Raw genomic sequence first — 19,007 nt, 5'->3', positions numbered from 1 at the left:
ATCAGATAACACCCAGTGCATGATGAGCAGCTTATATTTCATAGTCACCTGGTTTCTATCAGGGCCCAGTGGCCAGCCAAGTTCTCCTCCTCCAAAAGAAGAATGGACCTCGCTGAAGAAGGCATAGCTTTGTTCTAAATCCTTGACATTTCTACTGTGAATCTTGTACTGTTGCAACCTTTCCACACCACAGACTTCATGTGATTTTTGACCATCACTGATCTCACTGGGTCCTAATAGGCCATATGGAAAAGCCACAGCCTGGACCAACTGGAGAGTCTTCCTCTGGACCCCGCTTGAAGCTGTCAGCCTCTCAAGTCACTCAGGAAGGAGCTGAAGGGCACACAAAACACCACGTCTGTTGCTTCTAAAATCCAAAGAGCACCAGAAATCATAGTACTTTTTTCTAGAGGTAGGAAACAAATTGTCCTTGACATTAGACAGGATAAACTTCACAGGCCACCCAGCACAGATACTGAGCCATCACTGCTTTAGAATAGAGTTTATTTCCTACTTTCTGGCATGCAGTTTCAGTCTAAAATACCAGCCACTTCCTGCTCTCTGGAGCTCATCAGCATATTATTGCTGATTTGGCTGAGGATGGTGAGACAACTTAGTTCTTATAGACTAACTCATGGCACAGAGAATAGAGAGTTAAAATAACTTGGAGTTGAAAATCTGTTTCTGTCATCTGAGGTGAAATCAAACTACTTATAATGTTCTCTGTTGGAACAGAGAGAACGGAGCATCCAGATAAAAGCTGCAGTCATAGTGTGTGTAGATTTGCTGCAATAAAGCAACTGGATTTGGAAGATTACTGTATTTGGAATTCCCACTTGACTTAGCCTACACTAATCCTCTGTGATTTTCAAGACTCATCCATCTTTTGCACTGGCCAAAAGTGCAGATGGATAGGAAATACCATGGCCTCATCTCTGTGATTTCCCCAGGGATGCACTTTAAAAAATATTACAGTAATTTTTTACTCAACATGTCAAGTTGTAGGAATTCTGCCACTTTCTGAGGTCATCTGTCTTAATAATATACCCAGAAACTGGGGAAGTAAACATGGCAGGGACTCAGGGTCCTATTGGGATGCATGTTAGTAGTGTTCAGGGTACGGGACCACTCTAGGTACTTTAAGTAGAAAGAGTTTTAAGACAGGGAATTAGGTGCTCACAAAAATCACTGGAAAGTCTGGAAACACAAGTGTCAGAAGGCTGACACCAGAACTGCTGCTGCTACTGCTACTGCTAAGTCACTTCAGCCGTGTCTGACTCTGTGCGACCCCAGAGACGGCAGCCCACCAGGCTCCCCGTCCCTGGGATTCTCCAGGCAAGAACACTGGAGTGGGTTGCCATTTCCTTCTCCAATGCATGAAAGTGAAAAGTGAAAGTGAAGTCGCTCAGTTGTGTCTGACTCTTAGTGACCCCAGGGACTGCAGCCCACCAGGCTCCTCCATCCATGGGATTTTCCAGGCAAGAGTACTGGAGTGGGGTGCCATTGCCTTCTCCAGACACCAGAACTACTGAGTTCAAAGACACATCAGAGCCACAACCGCTAATACTGGAGTGAAAGTGAAAGAAAGTGAAGTCGCTCAGTCGTGCCCAACTCTTTGCGGCCCCATGGACTGTAGGCTCCTCTGTCCATGGGATTTTCCAGGCAAAAACACTGGAGTGGGTTGCCATTTCCTTCTCCAGGGGATCTTCCCAACCCAGGGATCAAACCCAGGTCTCCCACATTGTAGGCAGACGCCTTACCGTCTGAGCCACCAGGGAAGTCTCAATACTGCAGAATTTCCCATTATACAGATGAATTACAAACCTAGCTGGCTGCCATCTGTTATGATCGCTGTAACTCTAATGTACATAGAACTCTTGCAGAGATTTTTGAGAAATGCATCATTCTGAATCCTATGCCAATCCTACTGCTGTTATTATGGTCAGCACACCTACCTTGGCTTTAGCAGTTAATTACCACTATTTGCCTTCTTCTGTCTTAGCATCCCTATTAATCAGGAGCCCTCTCAACCAAAAAGTATTTCCTTCTTACCCCAGCACATGAATAAGAAAAACAAACCACTTTTTATATCTATACAGTTCTCAAGCCTCTGGTATAGGACTTATTTTCTAATCATTTCTTCCTTTTCCTAAGCAGGAGGAGAACGTTGAGAATAGATGAGTGGTTCATTTCTAATGAAAATTCTATGTCTTAATATCATTTTCTAGATCCTACTTAGATATATGCCTACTAAATGACTATCTGTTATTTACCTAAATTAAAAAAAATTAATGCAATATCCATTACAAAGTGAAATAAGTGTGTGTGGAGAAAGTGGGAGTATTTTGTGCTTTACTTTAAGTATACCTCTTGATACACCTCTACTTTCTAAAGCGAGCTGACATTTTCCAAGTGTGGTGGATGAAAAATGATCCAAAATTGTTTATGGCTCCTTTCATCAAGAGGTGGTCTATTTTCCACCCCTTAAATCTGAACCGGCCTTGTGTATTAGTCTCTTAAGGTTGCCATAAGAAAATACCATAGACTGGTGGCTTAACCAAAAAAAATTCATTTTTTCATAGTTCTGGAGGCTGGAAGTCCAAGATCAAGGCATTAGCAGAGTTGGTTTCTGGCCACACTTTCACTGTGACATTTTCTCTGTATATGCACATCCCTAGTCTCTTCCTCTTCTTATAAGACTACTGGTCCTACTGGATGATCTCCCCACCCTTATGATCTCATTTAACTTTAATTTAAAGGCCCTATCTGCTTTTAAATTACATTAAGTTACATTTGAGGTTAGGGGGTCAACATATGAATTTGGGGGGAATGCAGTTCAGTCCAAAGCACCTCTCAACTTGTTTGACAATAGAAAGCTGCAGAAGTGATCATTTGTGACTAATAACAAGGCCTCGCTTCCTCTCACCTCCTTTGGAACCTCAATAACATGTGAAGAAGCCTGAGCCAGCCTGCTGGAGAGGCTTGTGGAGATCTGAGGCACCCCAATCGTTAACTCCAGCTAACTGTCCACTAACTGCAATTGCAAGTAATCTAAGTCAGTGCCACGTGGAGCAGAGATAAGTTATTGCAGCTGAATCCTGAACAAACTGCTGCCTCAAGAACTGTGCACTAATAAATACTATTATATTAAGCCACTAAATTTTGAGGTGGTTTTTATACAATGACAGATAACTGGTATACCAAACCTTGTCTAATTTTCATTCGTTCTTCATGTTGTGTCCTCTTACTGTCATTTAAGTGAGATTTGGGAAACACGTAGACCAAAGAGCGTATTATCATTCAACATGCTTAATTAGAAATCACTTGTAATAAGTTCTTGGAGGAGGGCATGGCAATCCACTCCAGTTTTCTTGCCTGGAGAATCCCATGGCCAGAGAAGCCTGGTGGGCTACAGTACATGGGATTGCAAAGAGTTGGACATGACTGATGCTACTTAGGACAATTATATATTATAGATAAGAAAAGTTTTTTTAAAGAGGAATAACTAATACTTAGTCCTATTGTATATATAGACAAAGAGAAATAACATATCAACCAATGTGGTTGTTGATAATATAAGTAAATCCATGCAGCCCTGTAAAACAGGATATGATAACCCTGCACAGGGACTGAGAAAATGCCATTTAAACAAATACCATATATTAACACATATACGAAGAATCTAAAAAAAAAAAAGGGTATAGATAATCTTATTTACAAAGCAGAAATAGAGACACAGACATAGAGAACAAATGTATAGATACCAAGGGGAAAGGAGGAAATGGGATGAATTGGGAGATTGGGGTTGACATATATACATTCTAAAGGAGATCAGTCCTGGGTGTTCTTTGGAAGGAATGATGCTAAAGCTGAAACTCCAGTACTTTGGCCACCTCACGTGAAGAGTTGACTCATTGGAAAAGACTCTGATGCTGGGAGGGATTGGGGGCAGGAGGAGAAGGGGATGACAGAGGATGAGATGGCTGGATGGCATCACCGACTCGATGGACAAGAGTTTGGGTGAACTCTGGGAGTTGGTGATGGACAGGGAGGCCTGCTGCTGCTGCTGCTAAGTCACTTCAGTCGTGTCCGACTCTGTGCGACCCCATAGACAGCAGCCCACCAGGCTCCCCAGTCCCTGGGATTCTCCAGGCAAGAACACTGGAGTGGGTTGCCATTTCTTTCTCCAATGCATGAAAGTGAAAAGTGAAAGTGAAGTTGCTCAGTCATGTCCGACCCTCAGCGACCCCATGGACTGCAGCCTACCAGGCTCCTCCGTCCAGGGAGGCCTGGCCTGCTGCAATTCATAGGGTCGCAAAGAGTTGGACACGACTGAGCGACTGAACTGAACTTAACTGATACTATATAATAAAATAGATAACTAATGAGAACCTACTCTGTAGCACAGGGAACTCTACTCAGTGCTCTGTGGTGACCTAAATGGAAAGGAAATCTAAAAAAGAGGAGATAAAAGTATACAGTGACAGAGGATGAGATGGTTGGATGGCATCACCAACTCAATGGACATGAGTTTGAGCAAACTCCAGGAGATAGTGAAGGACAGGGAAGACCGGCATGCTGCATTTCATGGGGATGCAAAGAGTTGGACATGACTTAGCAACTGAACAACACCAACAAAGTATATGTATGGCTGATTCACTTTGCTGTACAGTAGAAACTAATGCACTATTAGAGGAATCAAAGACAGAATTAGAAGTTTTCTAGCCTGGTTTAAAGTATATATCCAATTCTCTTGGTTGGTTGGTCCTGATGTAGTGGTCCAAAAGCCAAAAAGTTATTTTTGGGTCATTCTACAGAGGATGAGATGGCTGGATGGCATCACTGACTCAATGGATGTGAGTCTGAGTGAACTCTGGGAGTTGGTGATGGACAGGGAGGCCTGGCGTGCTGCGATTCATGGGGTCGCAAAGAGTCGGACACGACTGAGTGACTGAACTGAACTGAACTGAAGGATTCATGAAAGTGAAATTGTTAGTCACTCAGTCATGTCCAACTCTTTGCCACCCAGTGGACTGTAGCTCTCCGGGCTCTTGTGTCCATGGGAGTCTCCAGACAAGAACACAAGGGAATGGGTCGCCATTCCCATCTGCAGGGGATCTTCCCAACAAAGGAATTGCACCCAGGTCTCCCACATTGCAGGCAGATTCTTTACCATCTGAACTAACACATAAGGATTCATACCTATTATAAAATGTAACAAAAAATATTCCTAGAGCCACCCTACCTCCCAGCTCATATTTCGAATAGAATCAGGCTCAGGTGGTTTGAACTCTGTTCCAGGAACCATGCAGCCAATCCACCCTGGTGTGACCTGTAACACCAGGGAAGAGCCAGATTTTAAGCCAAGAGTTCCCTGCACTGGGGGATTTTATCCTTCCAGTTGCCGGCTGCTTCCACTGCAGATGTTTCTTTACCCTTTGGTTATTTTCACCTTTCTTTCAGATCTCTTTATTCCCAAATGATTTTTATTCATAGTCTTCTGGTGTTTAAGTACCTACCACATCCATTTTCATGCTTTTCCTTTGCTGTGTTATTTTTCATTCTCCTCTAAGCCCTCCCTCGCTGCCACATCTGCTTTCCTCCCTTTCATTTTTTCCACATTCATTTATTCCACGCCATCCCAGGTGCTTTCCTTTGTTCAGTTCAGAACATTGGCCAGAAGCTTCCCTGTTGCTAAGTAACAACCTCACCCCCACACACTCTTTTCCACTCTCAGCTCATTTCTTCTGCTGCTTTTAAAAGTGCATGGGTCAAAGGGGCTCTCAAAGAACATGAAGGTGCTTCGTTCTTCTCTTCATACCCAGGGCATGCACACCTGTCCGCACTGGCCTCCTCTTACTAGATTTTGGCTTCTTGTTTTATCTGTTATCCGTTGGATTCCTGGGTTGGGAAGATCCGCTGGAGAAGAGATAGGTTACCCACTCCAGTATTCTAGGGCTTCCCTTGTGGCTCAGCTGGTAAAGAATCTGCCTGCAATGCGGGAGACCTGGGTTTGATCCTGGGTTGGGAAGATTCCCTGAAGAAGGGAAAGGCTACCCACTCCAGTATCCTGGCCTGGAGAATTCCATGGACTGTATAGTCTGTGGGGGTCACAAAGAGTCAGACACGACTGAGTGACTTTCACTTTCACTTTATCTGTTAATTTGCCCCAGGCTGTGAGATAACATAACACAGCAAAAACCATCCCTTTGAGCTAAGACAATTTATAGATGGGAGAAGGGATATAGTGCCTGCTAAAGGGAGCACAAAATAGAAAATATTTAGACTAAACATGTAACTAAATGTTACATGGCATGGCCTGGGCTCATCAAATCAAGGTTTTAAGAACTTTCCATTAGGGATCAAGATAGCCAGCAAGTCCCTTTTACAGACCTTTATCTTGTTGAGTTTTGAGGAAGTTACCAATGGCATGTTGAGTCTGGTTTGTACAAAATAAAAGATGAAAAGAACACAAGAGCTCATTAGGCAGTTTTTCAAATCTCAGTCCTTTTCCAAACATCAATCTGACATGACATTTGTACCAAGGCATAACTGGAATTGTGTCAGCAGCCCTTCACAGCATGCTCTTAAGACATTCCAAGTCTTCTGGCACATTTTAATACTTTAATGGCAATGGTACCTCCATATGTCCAAACACTAGGACCAAGTAACAGAGATACCAGGACCTTGAAAAAAAATCCTCTTTTCCCCCTTGCAATGCCATAAATAATTTCCCTCCCTGGTATGAATTCCTTCTCTCTCCTTGTGCATTGATGTAATGCCTGGGAAGCCTTCCCTGATAACCCTGCCCCACGTTGTTGCTCTCGGTCCTTTGCCCACTGTCACCACTGAGCTAACTGGGGGGTATTCGGGGTGCTTTGTCTGTAAGCACCACAGCCTTTCACTTGCTGTGTGTCCTTACTCCTCAGGTACAGCTCTCTGTGAGGGATGAACTCAGAGCCTGTGTGTAATGTATACTTGATCAGTTGCCTTACGTTTAGTCGTAGAACACAGGTACTCTGTCAAGGGAGTTGTTTTCTTAGTTTTATTTTCTAGAGAAGAGAAAGAGCGATCATTTTCTTTGTATTAAAGCCCAAATTTATCAGCACTCAAAGTACCAGCAATGAAACTTATATATTTGCATCACTATCCAGATTTGCAGACGTAGAGAAAATTTTCAAGAGCCTTGTTTTGGCTTGTTGGTTGATAATCTGAAAGTAGAATCCCCACGAGCCTAAAATCCACTCCAAAATATTCTAAGAATGCCTGACCAGAACTGGAATTGGCAAGCTACTATGATTTTCCTTCTAGAATGAAGCCCCTTTGGGATACTATATCTTCTGAAAGGTTCAGAAAATTTTAATATGATTTTAGTTTTTATTTTAGGGTAATCTCAACTCATGAAATATATATATTTGAACATCCTGGAATTTTTGATTTATATACTGATTAAACAACTGAAAATTACACATAATTTTTACTACTCTTCAATATTCTCTCTTTTAACCCTCTTCTATCCAACTTGAGGTAGCAGTCAACACCACATGTTATATTAATTTCTTTTCTTCACATCTCCACATGTTTAATTCCTTTATCCCCTTCTGCTCCACTTCATCACTGTTATCTATCATCCCACAGTATCTCCTGTGACTGAACACTGGTGCTCTGTCCCCATGTACAAGGACAGGGAATGGGAAAGGAGAAGAAGGATGTTGAGAGAGTTCACTTTAAAAAATATACATATCATTGTAGTATAGTTGCTTTACGGTGTTGTAAAGTTAGTTTCTGTACAGTTACTGTACAGTTAGTTTCTGCTGTACAGCAAAGCGAATCAGCCACGTGTATACATATATCACCTCTTTTTTGGATTTTCTTCCCATTTACGTCACCACAGAGCACGGAGTAGAGTTCCCTGTGCTCTACAGTAGGTTCTCACTAGTTGTCTATTTTGTACACGGGTAGTGTATATATGTCAATCTCAACCTTCCAATTCATCCCACCAGCCTGCCTTCCCCCTTGGTGTCCATATATTTGTTCTTTACACCTGTGTCTCTATTTTCGCTTTGCAAGTAAGATGATTTGTGCCAGTTTTCCAGATTCCATATATATGTGTTAATATACGATATTTGTTTTTCTCTTTCTGACTTACTTCACTCTGTATGAGTCTCTAGGTCCATTCCATGTCTCTGTAAATGACACAATTTCATTCCTTTTTATAGTTGAGTAATACCTCATATCTTTTAATTCCTCGTTCTCTTTATTTTAGTAAGGAAACACCATAAGACATAAAACTACTCCTTTTCATTAAACTTGATTTTTAATTACGACAAACAATACTCCGATAAGATGCATTGCGTATATTTTTGTGTACATATCTTGCAGGAGATGCGGGTTTGATTCCTGGTTCAGGGAGCTCCCCTGGAGAAGGGAATGGATACTCCAGTACTCTTGCCTGGGGAACCCCATGGACAGAGAAGCCTGGAGAACTATGGTCCGTGTGGCCACAGAGAGTCGGATGTGACTGGGTGGCTAAGCACACACGCACAAGGTGTTTCCAAGGACACAGACCTAGAATTGGAATTTCAGGGGGAAAGGGCTTTATATTGTTGTTTTATATATCTTGAAATAAATATAAACTTTTATGTGTCGAGATGGACAAGGTATATAAAAAGTTAATTCACAAAACAGCAATAAATGACCAATAAACACATTAAAGATACTCAAACTTTTACTAGCAGGAAAAGAAAAATTAAACAATGGGATATTACTTTATAGCTATTGAACTGTCAAACATTAAAAAACAATAAAACCTATTACTGAGGGCAATATGGGAGTAAACTGCCTTAGCTTTTCTTGGAAAGCAATCTAGCAACATCTATTAAAACTAAAATTCTATATAGAGTTAGACCAACAAACTCATTCTTAGAATCCAACCCATAAAAAGAAAAGACCAAAAGGTTAGAATATATAAACAAAGATGCTTTGGGCAATATTCATTTTTTTCTACAAATACTTGCCAAGTGCTATGTTGCCATCACTTCAGAAATGAATAAGACACAGGCCCTGCCCTCAAGGTATTCATAGCCAAGACAGCTAAGTACCCAAGCAGTTGGAGTTCACAAGAGAGGTGCTGAGGAAGCAATTCAGGCCTGAGATGGAGGGCTGCAAAAACTTCACTGAAAAGTGCACTCACATAACTTGGTAAAATATAGCCTGTTCCTAAGGCCTTGGATTAAGTTGCATGATCCAGGAGAGCTGAAAAGGATAAAGATAACTGGACATGGGGAAACATAACCCTAAATTGGACATGAAACAAAAGTCACAGGTAATCTAATTTTTCTAATGGCAGGGGAGACAGAATATGAGGTACACAGTGGAAAAAGGACTTCCTTGTTGTGATAGAATCAAAAGAGTCTATGATTAAATGGTAGCCAGAAACATTGTATTGTTCTATGCCTGGTACAGAGTACACTCTTGAAAGGTATTTGTTGACCCAACGAAGATGGGAAGAGAATGTAAAAATGTTTAGCTCAGTGGTGATCATTTTGGAATGTACAGAATATCGAATCTATGTTGTATATTAGAAAGTAAGATGATGTTGTGAGTCAGTTATACTTCAAAACCAAACAAACAAACTCAAAGAAAAAGAGACCAGATTGGTGATTACCAGAGTTGGGGGGAAAGGAGGAAGGGGATGGGAAATTGGATGAAGGTGGTCAAAGGGTACAACCTCCAGCTATAAGATAAGTAAGTACTAGAGATGCAATGTGCTACATGGTAAATATAATTAACACTGCTGAAAGATATATACAAAAGTCCTGAAGAGAGTAAATCCTGAGTTCTCATCATAAGGATTTTTTTTCTTTTATTGAATCTGTATGAGATAACTGATGTTCACTAAATTTGTGATTATCATTTCATGATGTATGTAGATCAAATCATCATGTTGTATACCTAAAACTCATACAGTGCTGTGTGTCAATTATATCTCAATAAAACTGGAAGAAAAAAGTGAGATATTAGAGTAAGTGTTTAAAATGAAAATGTAATTATTTTACCCTCTTTAATTTAACAAATATACATAAAAGGGTTTAGCTCGGGGCTTCCCTTGGTGGCTCAGTGGTAAAGAATCCACTGCCAATGCAGGAGACAGTGGGTTTGATCCCTGATCTGGGAGGATCCCACATGTGGCAGAGTAACTAAGCCTGTGCACCTCAGCTACTCAGCCTGTGCACTAGAGCCTGGAAGCCACCACTGAAGTCTGTGCACCCTACAGTCCATGCTCCAGAACAAGGGCAGCCTCTCCAATGAGAAGCCCATCACCCCAACTGGAGAGTAGCTCCCCGCTCATCACAACCAGAGAAAAGCCCTCACAGCAACGAAGACCCAGCACAGCCAAAAATAAAAATAAATGAATACATAAGAGGGTTAAAGAGATCAAAGTCAACTGAACTGAACTGAAAAATGTTTAGCTCAGATAAACTTAGATTTAGTCAATGATTTCACCTATTTATTAATCAGACTTTTCCTTAAATAGATTTTCCTTCTTCTCTCTCTCCCTTCCTCCTCTCTTTCCTTCCATCCTTCCATTCTTTCACCATTTTTCAGAAGGAAAGACTCCAGCCAAATTGAAATTCTAAATCCTGTTAACCTCAGTTTGACCCTGTTATTTCACCATCTAACAATGAGATAAAATCATCAGCTCTTAAATCACGAAACTTCAATGCCAAAACCATGTTGAGCAATTTCTAAAGGATAAGTTTTTTTTCCATAGGAAAAGAACATCTAACATGAGGAACGAACAATCTAGACAGACAGTTCATTAGAAGCTCATTATGACAACCAAGATAATGCCAGTCACGACTTCAAGAAGGAGCCTCCAGACTGTGGAGAAATAGAAGCAACACATCCAGAAAGCAGGTACATTTTCTCCCTCATGACTGTCATTAAAGGAAAAGACACATACATGGGTTCAGCTGGAAAGCCAGCACCTCCATGGAATCATGCAAACATTTCCAGGATCCAAGTCCTGCTTGGCAAGGCTCCCATATCAACAGTGAAACAACTGCATAGCAACCCACATATGCCCATCTCTCACCCTTACTGCTTGTCTAGGGAAAACACCCCTACTATTCGCTGTCTGCTCCATAAATTTTGTCAAACAGGAGTCGAGTCTATACGCCAAGTTGAGAGCGACACAGGCTGGCATTTCCCAGCACATGCTGTTCACCACGTGGGTTTCTGGAGCACTGCCTCTCGGCTTCAGAAGCACTAGAGTCCCCCTCTCCTCCCCCATTTCCTCTCACAAAGACAACACACAATAACCCTTAGCACATGTGTATGTGTGTGTGTGAGAGAGAGTTCCCAACTGGCCAAGTACCTTTGGATCTGGTGACCTGTGTTATGAATATCAGGAAAGAGCTTCCAGTTTTATTTATTTATTTTTGCATTCTCAGGAGTACACAGAGTCCACAGTAAGAGCAGAATAACAGCCTCTAAAACAAAGAAAACCCACTCTAAATGTGGCTCTGCTAGACCCATTCACCATCTGTTTATTCCACTGCTTATATCAGGGACTCCAGGAAAGGCACCAACATGCAAACCCAGACCAGAGTACTTTTCCTCTTTCCAAGAGGGTGTTTCCTTGAACTTTCCCATCTGCCTCTGGGTAAGATGTAGAAAATATTACTTATAAAATAAGACTAGCAAATGACTCACAGTGAGTAAAAATAAATCAGGGTGCAATTTGCCATCTCGAAGAGAAATAAGGTAAAACGCTCCACAATTGGAGATGCAACTCACTTTTTCAAACCTCCTCAAGGAACCTCTTCAAACGGTAGGCAGGAAATGGGTATGTGCAGGGGTTCAGTTCTGCTCAAGAACACTCAAGTGACAGCCTCATCATACATATTCATGAGCGGCAACCTGAGCTCCGGTGTGAAACCACAGCGCAACCGTGCTTCCTGCACACACTTCACAGCCCACACTGCCAGGAAACGCTGTAACGCGGAAGAGACCAAGGGCCTTGGTTTCTAACACGGTTCAGAATGACAAGTGTTCATTGCCGCCTTAACCCACACATTTGACTGAATTTTCTTCGTCTCCTTATGACAGCTCAAGAAGTATCCATCTGCCAGGATGCATTTTAGAGCCCTCATTGTGCAAATGTGAATTTCAAGGCTTTGTCTAATAAGCAAAATGGAATAAGGTTATTTATTTTCAGTAGAGCCTTGGGCATTTATTATTAATACTCTAATGGAGAAATAGGTCAGTAGAGCATACACAGGAAGGTAATTATCCTCCACACACTGCTGCTTTTCTCAACAGATTTTCTACAGCAAAATACCCAACAGTCAGCTTCACCTGGCAGAAAATATGAACCAAGGGCTTTGTTCCAGTGCAGTTTGGAGAGGCATATACTGGATTTTTCATTCAGTCAACAAACAGCAATTGAGAGTTAATGAACACTGTTCTAAACACGTGGAAAACTGCAATGAACAAATGAGATAAAAGTTCTTCCATCATGAAGCTGTGACAGTTTATTGCCATGTTCTAGAGAGAAAGAACATCTTGCTGTGTCCCTGTCATAGAAGATTCTGGAACTTTTAGTTCAATGTCTTTCAAATGCCATTGATGACCCTGTGGATGAAGAAGTTAGTATATGTGTCCATGTGTGCTGTGTGAAAGAGAGAAGAAAAGAAACAAGAAAAGAGACCAACACTGAAACACAGAATAAACCAAGACAGAACTATTTTTTTTTAAGTAATAGGTTTACTTTTATGATCTAGTGAAAACATAAAAGACAGTAATACTGAGAAACAAAAAGAGACCCAAAGGGACACTGGAACAGATGGGGGGACCTGCTCTTCTTTGTGTTTTGAAGATACAAAATATCAACGCTCCCTGACAATCTAGAAATCTGACATCAGATCCCCCAAACTTCATAATGATGTTTTGAACTAGATAAGCTGATTCTCAAGTAAGAGGAAAAATCTGGGTTGCGGGGAATGGTAAGCCCTATAAAATAGTGAAATACAAAGCTTCAATAACTAAGACTACAGTACTAATTCATAAGTACACAGACAGAACAATGGAACTGAAAGAATGCCCAGAAAGAGTTCCAAATGCATATGGGAAGGCAGTGTCTAATCAACACGGCTCATTCCTCAGGGCTCTGCCTGCCTCACCACCGTTGTCAGCCACACTGCTGGTCCTGTGCCTCTTTCTCATTAGTAAGAGGCCCAGTGCTAACCAGAAGCCCCTGGCACAGAACGGCTCAGGATTAGGAAAGAGTGCAGGATTTAGATGGTAAGAAGCCGAGTAACCATTCTGTTCTACCACTTGTGGTTTGATGAACTTGAATTTGGAACTTAAGTGCACTGGGCTTTGGTTTCATTGTCAATGATGCGAAAAATAACAAAATCTATATCAAAGAATCATTGTGAGGGTAAAATAAACTGATACATATGAATCTACCTAACAAATTCTGGTACTGAAAAAAATGAAAATATCCTAGTTGAATAGCTTAGTAGGCACCTTAACTCTGGGTTGATTGTTTAACAACTTGTCTGTCTGTGGACAGAAATTGCTTTCTAAAAATCTCAAATCTCTCTTTGCTACACAACATTAAATAAATCAGTTTTGAATAAAGAAAGAATTATCTTTAGACTCAATGATTTCCTTACAGAAAAAATTCTTTACAAAGGAGATATATTTTTCAATGGGTCAATTCACTCCAGTCAAAGAAATTTTGTTACATAGCACATGCAAGGACAATTTGATTTCAAAGTTTGTAAGGAAAGGATGGAATTTTCCAAAATGTTCCTTTACTAAGATGGGACCAGTGGAAACCTGACTTGCGTGTAGGGACTGCCCAACGCCCAGTCCCTTTACACAAGAAGCTGGAACAATTTATGTAGAAGGTAGAAATACAAACACAATGGCACATAAATTTTTAATTCAGCTTTTCATTGTATTGTGTATCAGTGCTAAGGGATAAGAAGATAATGAAGAAAGTTGTGGGGATGAAAACATGGAAACCACGTACTCTCTAGTCTTGAACACTGTTTGAAAGGGACCAAGTGGCATCCCTTGGTGGGAAGTGCCAGGCTGAACGGTCTATGGGTCCATCCGAGGTGGACGGGGTTGAAGGGAAGGACAGTAAGGGGTCTGATGAGCACAGTAAGGGCCTTTTAAGACAGTACGTTGAGTCCTGAGGTGATAGAACACTTGCGGCAGAACTGTAATGTAATTTGGTCAGGCAAATGATGAAACTGCTTGTTTCTGGACAGGATGGTGTGTATAAGAAAGGAACTAAAAGTGGGAGATTAAAAACTATTCCCCATGTCTAGATGCAATGCTTCAGTCCAACCTAGCCTGTGCCCGTGGGAATGGAGACAGCGTATGGCTTCAAGAAGCCCTGCAGAGCAAGGATGCTTATAACTGGTGATTGCCTGGACAAAATGATAGAAGGGAAAAATTTGACCAAGTTAGGAACATAGAAGGCTGGCAGGAGAATGGAGCCACTGACAATACTGGGGAGCTTCTGATCTGATGAAGGCTCTTAAAGAGAACAGGGAGGGAAATAAGCTGATTTTAACTGTGTTAAGTGTAGGTGGCATTCAACCAACAAGTGACCTGAATCAGAAAAAGAAGTCAAAACTCTAAATATAAAAATTTCAGAATTCTTAGCAGAAGAATATTGTGCTGTTTTTTCATCATGAGGCTAAATGTTTTGTTCCCTATTATACATGCACAAAAAGTCATGACTATCGCTGACCTATATCTTGTCTAAGGAAAATGTATCTGTTACAGATACCAATAAAAGAGTCTTTCCTCCCACTCCCTCCTCGGTAGAAAAAATTGCAGAGGAACATGTTTTTGGCAATCTCGCTGAGAGAGGAAACAATTCACGCAACATCATCACCTCCACCATCTGTCTTGCTCCCAAGTTCACCAGCTGCTAGATTAACGCATTTCCTATAAGTCATCATTTTGGTCCTCTCTGGGACACTGGTCAATAAGTAGGTGAGATGTTTCTAGGTCACCGTGTGGACTCTGACATGAATGTCAGTGTTGGGGCCAGAGCTGGCTCTGATGGAGATCCAGGCTGTTTACTGTCAGTGTGTGTCACAACATTACATAAGAAAACTGACATCATTATTTCATCATTCATACCTTGTTTTATGATAGCTGGATTGATTATTCTTGCAACTCACCAGGTTTGATTTTGAATAATCTTCAGGTGTTCCCTCACCCCAAGACAAGTTCTCATTTGAGAATTTTTAAAAGAATATATTTGCAAACATTTTAAACAACAGAACTTTACTTATCCTAATGAGAACCTACATAGGAAATAGGTGATTGTTATGAAGGTCTCTCTCATCCCATTTAATATTTCAGCAATTAATGGGAAATATGTCATTCTTTATGAACCTCTGAGGTGTCCATGGAGATGAAAGCCAGTCCAAAAGAGAACCTAGCCTCTGCTGAGCACCAGTGGAAAGAGTATAGCTGCCCAGTGGGACTGCACGAGTGAACACTATGTGTGATCTGATGTGCTTTTAGATATAGGAGCACACCTCGTAATACACAGAAGTACAGGCCTTGGGGTCAGACAGACCTGGGTCTGAATCCTGCTGTATCATCAACAGGTTATTAGCCTCAAGACTCTGCTTAAATATCTATGAAATGGATATAACACTGTTCTTGAAATGTTGTTACAGGAGGAAAATGAGGCAATGTGTATGAACAGCTAGAACAGTACCTAATGTATAGTGAGTGCTCAAAAATGGTAGGTAATAATAATAATTAATATGTACTAATAATTGTTATTATAGTAGTGACAACAATAATAATTACCTTACTTTATAGAGTATAATCACCATACTTTATAGAGTAATTAAGAAAGCAGCCTGTTGGTAATAAGTTCACCTTTGTCTAGTTTGACCTGAAATAGCATTTCTAGCTCTCCAGCAGGCAAAGAGTTAAGGAATCAAAATGCCACCCAGGGTATGTTGTTGTTCAGTCGCTCAGTCATGTCCAATTCTTTACCACCCCATGGACTGCAGCACGCCAGACCTCCCTGTCCTTCACCATCTCCCAGAGCTTGCTCAAACTCATGTCTATTGAGTCAGTGATGCCATGCAACCATCTCATCTTCTGTCACCCCTCGTTCTCCTCCTGCCTTCAATCTATCCCAGCATCAGGGTTTTTCCCAATGAGTCAGCTTTTCACATCAGGTGGCCAAAGTATTGGAGCTTCAGCTTCAGCATCAGTCCTTCCAATGAATATTCAGGATTGATTTCCTTTAGGATTGACTGGTTTGATCTCCTTGCAGTCCAAGGGACACTCAAGAGTCTTCTCCAACACCATAGCTCAAAAAGATCAATTCTTCAATGCTTAGTCTTCTTATGGTCCAACTCTTACATCCATACATGACTACTGGTAAAACCATAGCTTTGACTAGATGGACCTTTGTCTCTTCTTTTTAATACACTGTCTAGGTTTGTCATAGTTTTTCTTCCAAGGAGTAAGCGTCTTTTAATTTCATGGCTGCAGTCGCCATCTGTGGTGATTTTGGAGCCCCCCAAAATAAAGTCTGTCACTGTTTCCTGTTTCTCCAGCTATTTGTCATGAAGTGATGGGACTGGATCTTCATTTTTTGAATGTTGAGTTTTAAGCCAGCTTTTTCACTCTCCTCTTCACCTTCATCAAGAGGCTTTTTAGTTCCTCTTCACTTTCTGCCATAAGGGTGATGTCATCTGCGTATCTGAGGTTATATGACCCCTCAGTATTTACCTTGAGCAGAGTAGCTACGATTTTAGTTAGAAGATCTCACCAGTAAATTAAGCTCTCTTCCTTCTGTCAGGATTGTGGAACCTTCTATAGAATAGACATTGTTTTAAGAATCTCCAGGGAAACAGATTCCATAACTTCCCTCAATAACCTGTTTTAGTGTTTAGCCACTGTTTCCCTTGGTAAATCTTCAGAATTCACCTAAATCCTTTGTGCTCTAGTTTTAGTCTGATCATCTCACATTTAACTCAGATATTACTGATAATCATATTGGTATTGAACCAAGTGACAGCTAGAAATATATACATATGTGCTAACATGAGCATTCAGTGTCAGCCTTATCAAGCACGATGAGTTAACATGCAGAAGACTGCTGCACCATGAACGTGATTAGAAACACTCCAGCAGTGTTTGCTTAAAGTCACAGCCCAAGTTCCTCCTCGACAGTTATCACACACAGACTCATGTGACATGAATCAGAGTGAGCAGCATTTAAAAGAATCCCCAAATGAAAGGAACTGTCCTCTGAATTGTGTCTGCCGAGTGTACTGCACCCCAGGGCATTGGTTCACTCTCTAGAAGCTGCCCCTTCCCACCCACCTTCTGAGAGGCCTCAGCCTTTTGCACTGTGTCCAGGATTAATCTAACAGCCACAAAAACAACAACCCCCTGAAGCCAGCATTAGGGTGTACCTTTAACTGTCAGAGAAGTTCCAGCCTGGGGGCCACTGCTTTGCTCAGTGGATTAGGAAAGCAGTGCTAAAGGGGGGCTCCAGGGACTTCCCAGGCGGCACAGTGGTAAAGAGTCCACCAGCCAAGCTGGAGACACAGAGACCTGGGCTTGATCCCTGAGTCGGGAAGCTCCCCTGGAGAAGGAAATGGCAACCCACTTGAGTATTCTTGCCTGGAGAATCCCCTGGACAGAGGAGCTTGGTGGGCTACAGTCCATGGAGTCACAGAGAGTTGGACACAACTGAGTGGCTAAACAACCACAACAAAAGAACACTCAAGCTGGATGACAGCATCTGCCTGGGTGCCTTCCTTGCAGAAACAGGCGAGCCGCCCAAGACCCTGAACACTTGACATTTAGACTCAGAGTTCCCGAAGAGTGTTCCCTGCACCCTCCTCAAGGTGATAAAAATATTCAGAAAATATGGGTTGACCGTGAACTAAGGAAGCATAAAGCTTATTTGTGTGGGTTCCATCCAAAACCATAGCTACACCTAACTCACATTCATGATTTTGTGTTGTGTGGACCATAGTTCCCTGGACTGCTCCAAGACCCACTTCCCTCTTCTGTGTAACGAGATTAATAATATCTCCCCCACATCTAGTGATTCCTTAAAACAGCTGCCAGAAAGAGCTTCAGGATCCCACCAATCTGGATCGCACTCCTGACTTCCTACCATACTCTTCTTTGGGAGACTCATAAAAACTGTTAGTTTATTAAGCTCATCAATTCCTGAAGGAAAGGCTTCTGCTTAATTTTACTTAATCTAAAGTGACAGACTTTATTTTCTTGGTCTCCAAAATCACTGCAGATGGTGACTGTAGCCATGAAATTAAAAGTCACTTGCTCCTTGGAAGAAAAGTTATGACAAACCTAGACAGTGTATTCATAACTTTTCTTCCAAGAAGCAAGTGACTTTTAATTTCATGGCTAGTCACCATCTGCAGTGATTTTGGAGACCAAGAAAATAAAGTCTGACAAACCTAGACAGTGTATTCAGAGAAGGCAATGGCACCCCACTCCAGTACTCTTGCCTGGAAAATCCCATGGATGGAGGAGCCTGGTGGGCTGCAGTCCATGGGGTCGCTAAGGGTCAGACATGACTGAGCAACTTCCCTTTCACTTTTCACTTTCATGCATTGGAGAAGGAAATGGCAGCCCACTCCAGTGTTCTTGCCTAGAGAATCCCAGGGACGGGGGAGCTTGGTGGGCTTCCGTCTATGGGGTCGCATAGAGTCGGACACGACTGAAGTGATTTAGCAGCAGCAGTAGCAGGCAGCATATTAAAAAGCAGAGACATCACTTTGCCAACAAAGGTCCGTCTAGTCAAAGCTATGATTTTTCCAGTAGTCATGTACAGATGTGAGAGTTGAGCCATAAAGAAGTCTGAGCATTGAAGAACTGATGCTTTCAAACTGTGATGCTGGATAAAACTCTTGAGAGTCCCTTGGACAGCAAGGAGGTCAAATCAGTCAAACCTA

The 19,007-nt window shown here is 41.7% G+C and overlaps 1 long non-coding RNA gene across 1 annotated transcript in view; it reads left to right on the top strand.

Annotated features, from left to right (window-relative positions):
* LOC133253787 (uncharacterized) overlaps positions 1–19,007 on the top strand; it is a 71,759-nt gene that overhangs the window by 48,572 nt on the left and 4,180 nt on the right. Inside the window, exon 2 of the long non-coding RNA XR_009738433.1 lies at positions 10,775–15,793. This is a non-coding gene — a long non-coding RNA (uncharacterized LOC133253787). The remainder of the gene's footprint in view (positions 1–10,774; positions 15,794–19,007) is intronic.

This window comes from Bos javanicus, chromosome 9 (genome assembly GCF_032452875.1).
Source record: "Bos javanicus breed banteng chromosome 9, ARS-OSU_banteng_1.0, whole genome shotgun sequence".
Lineage (NCBI taxonomy): Eukaryota > Metazoa > Chordata > Mammalia > Artiodactyla > Bovidae > Bos > Bos javanicus.
The sequence above is the reverse complement of the archived record's forward strand: the minus strand, read 5'-3'. Positions and strand labels throughout refer to the sequence as shown.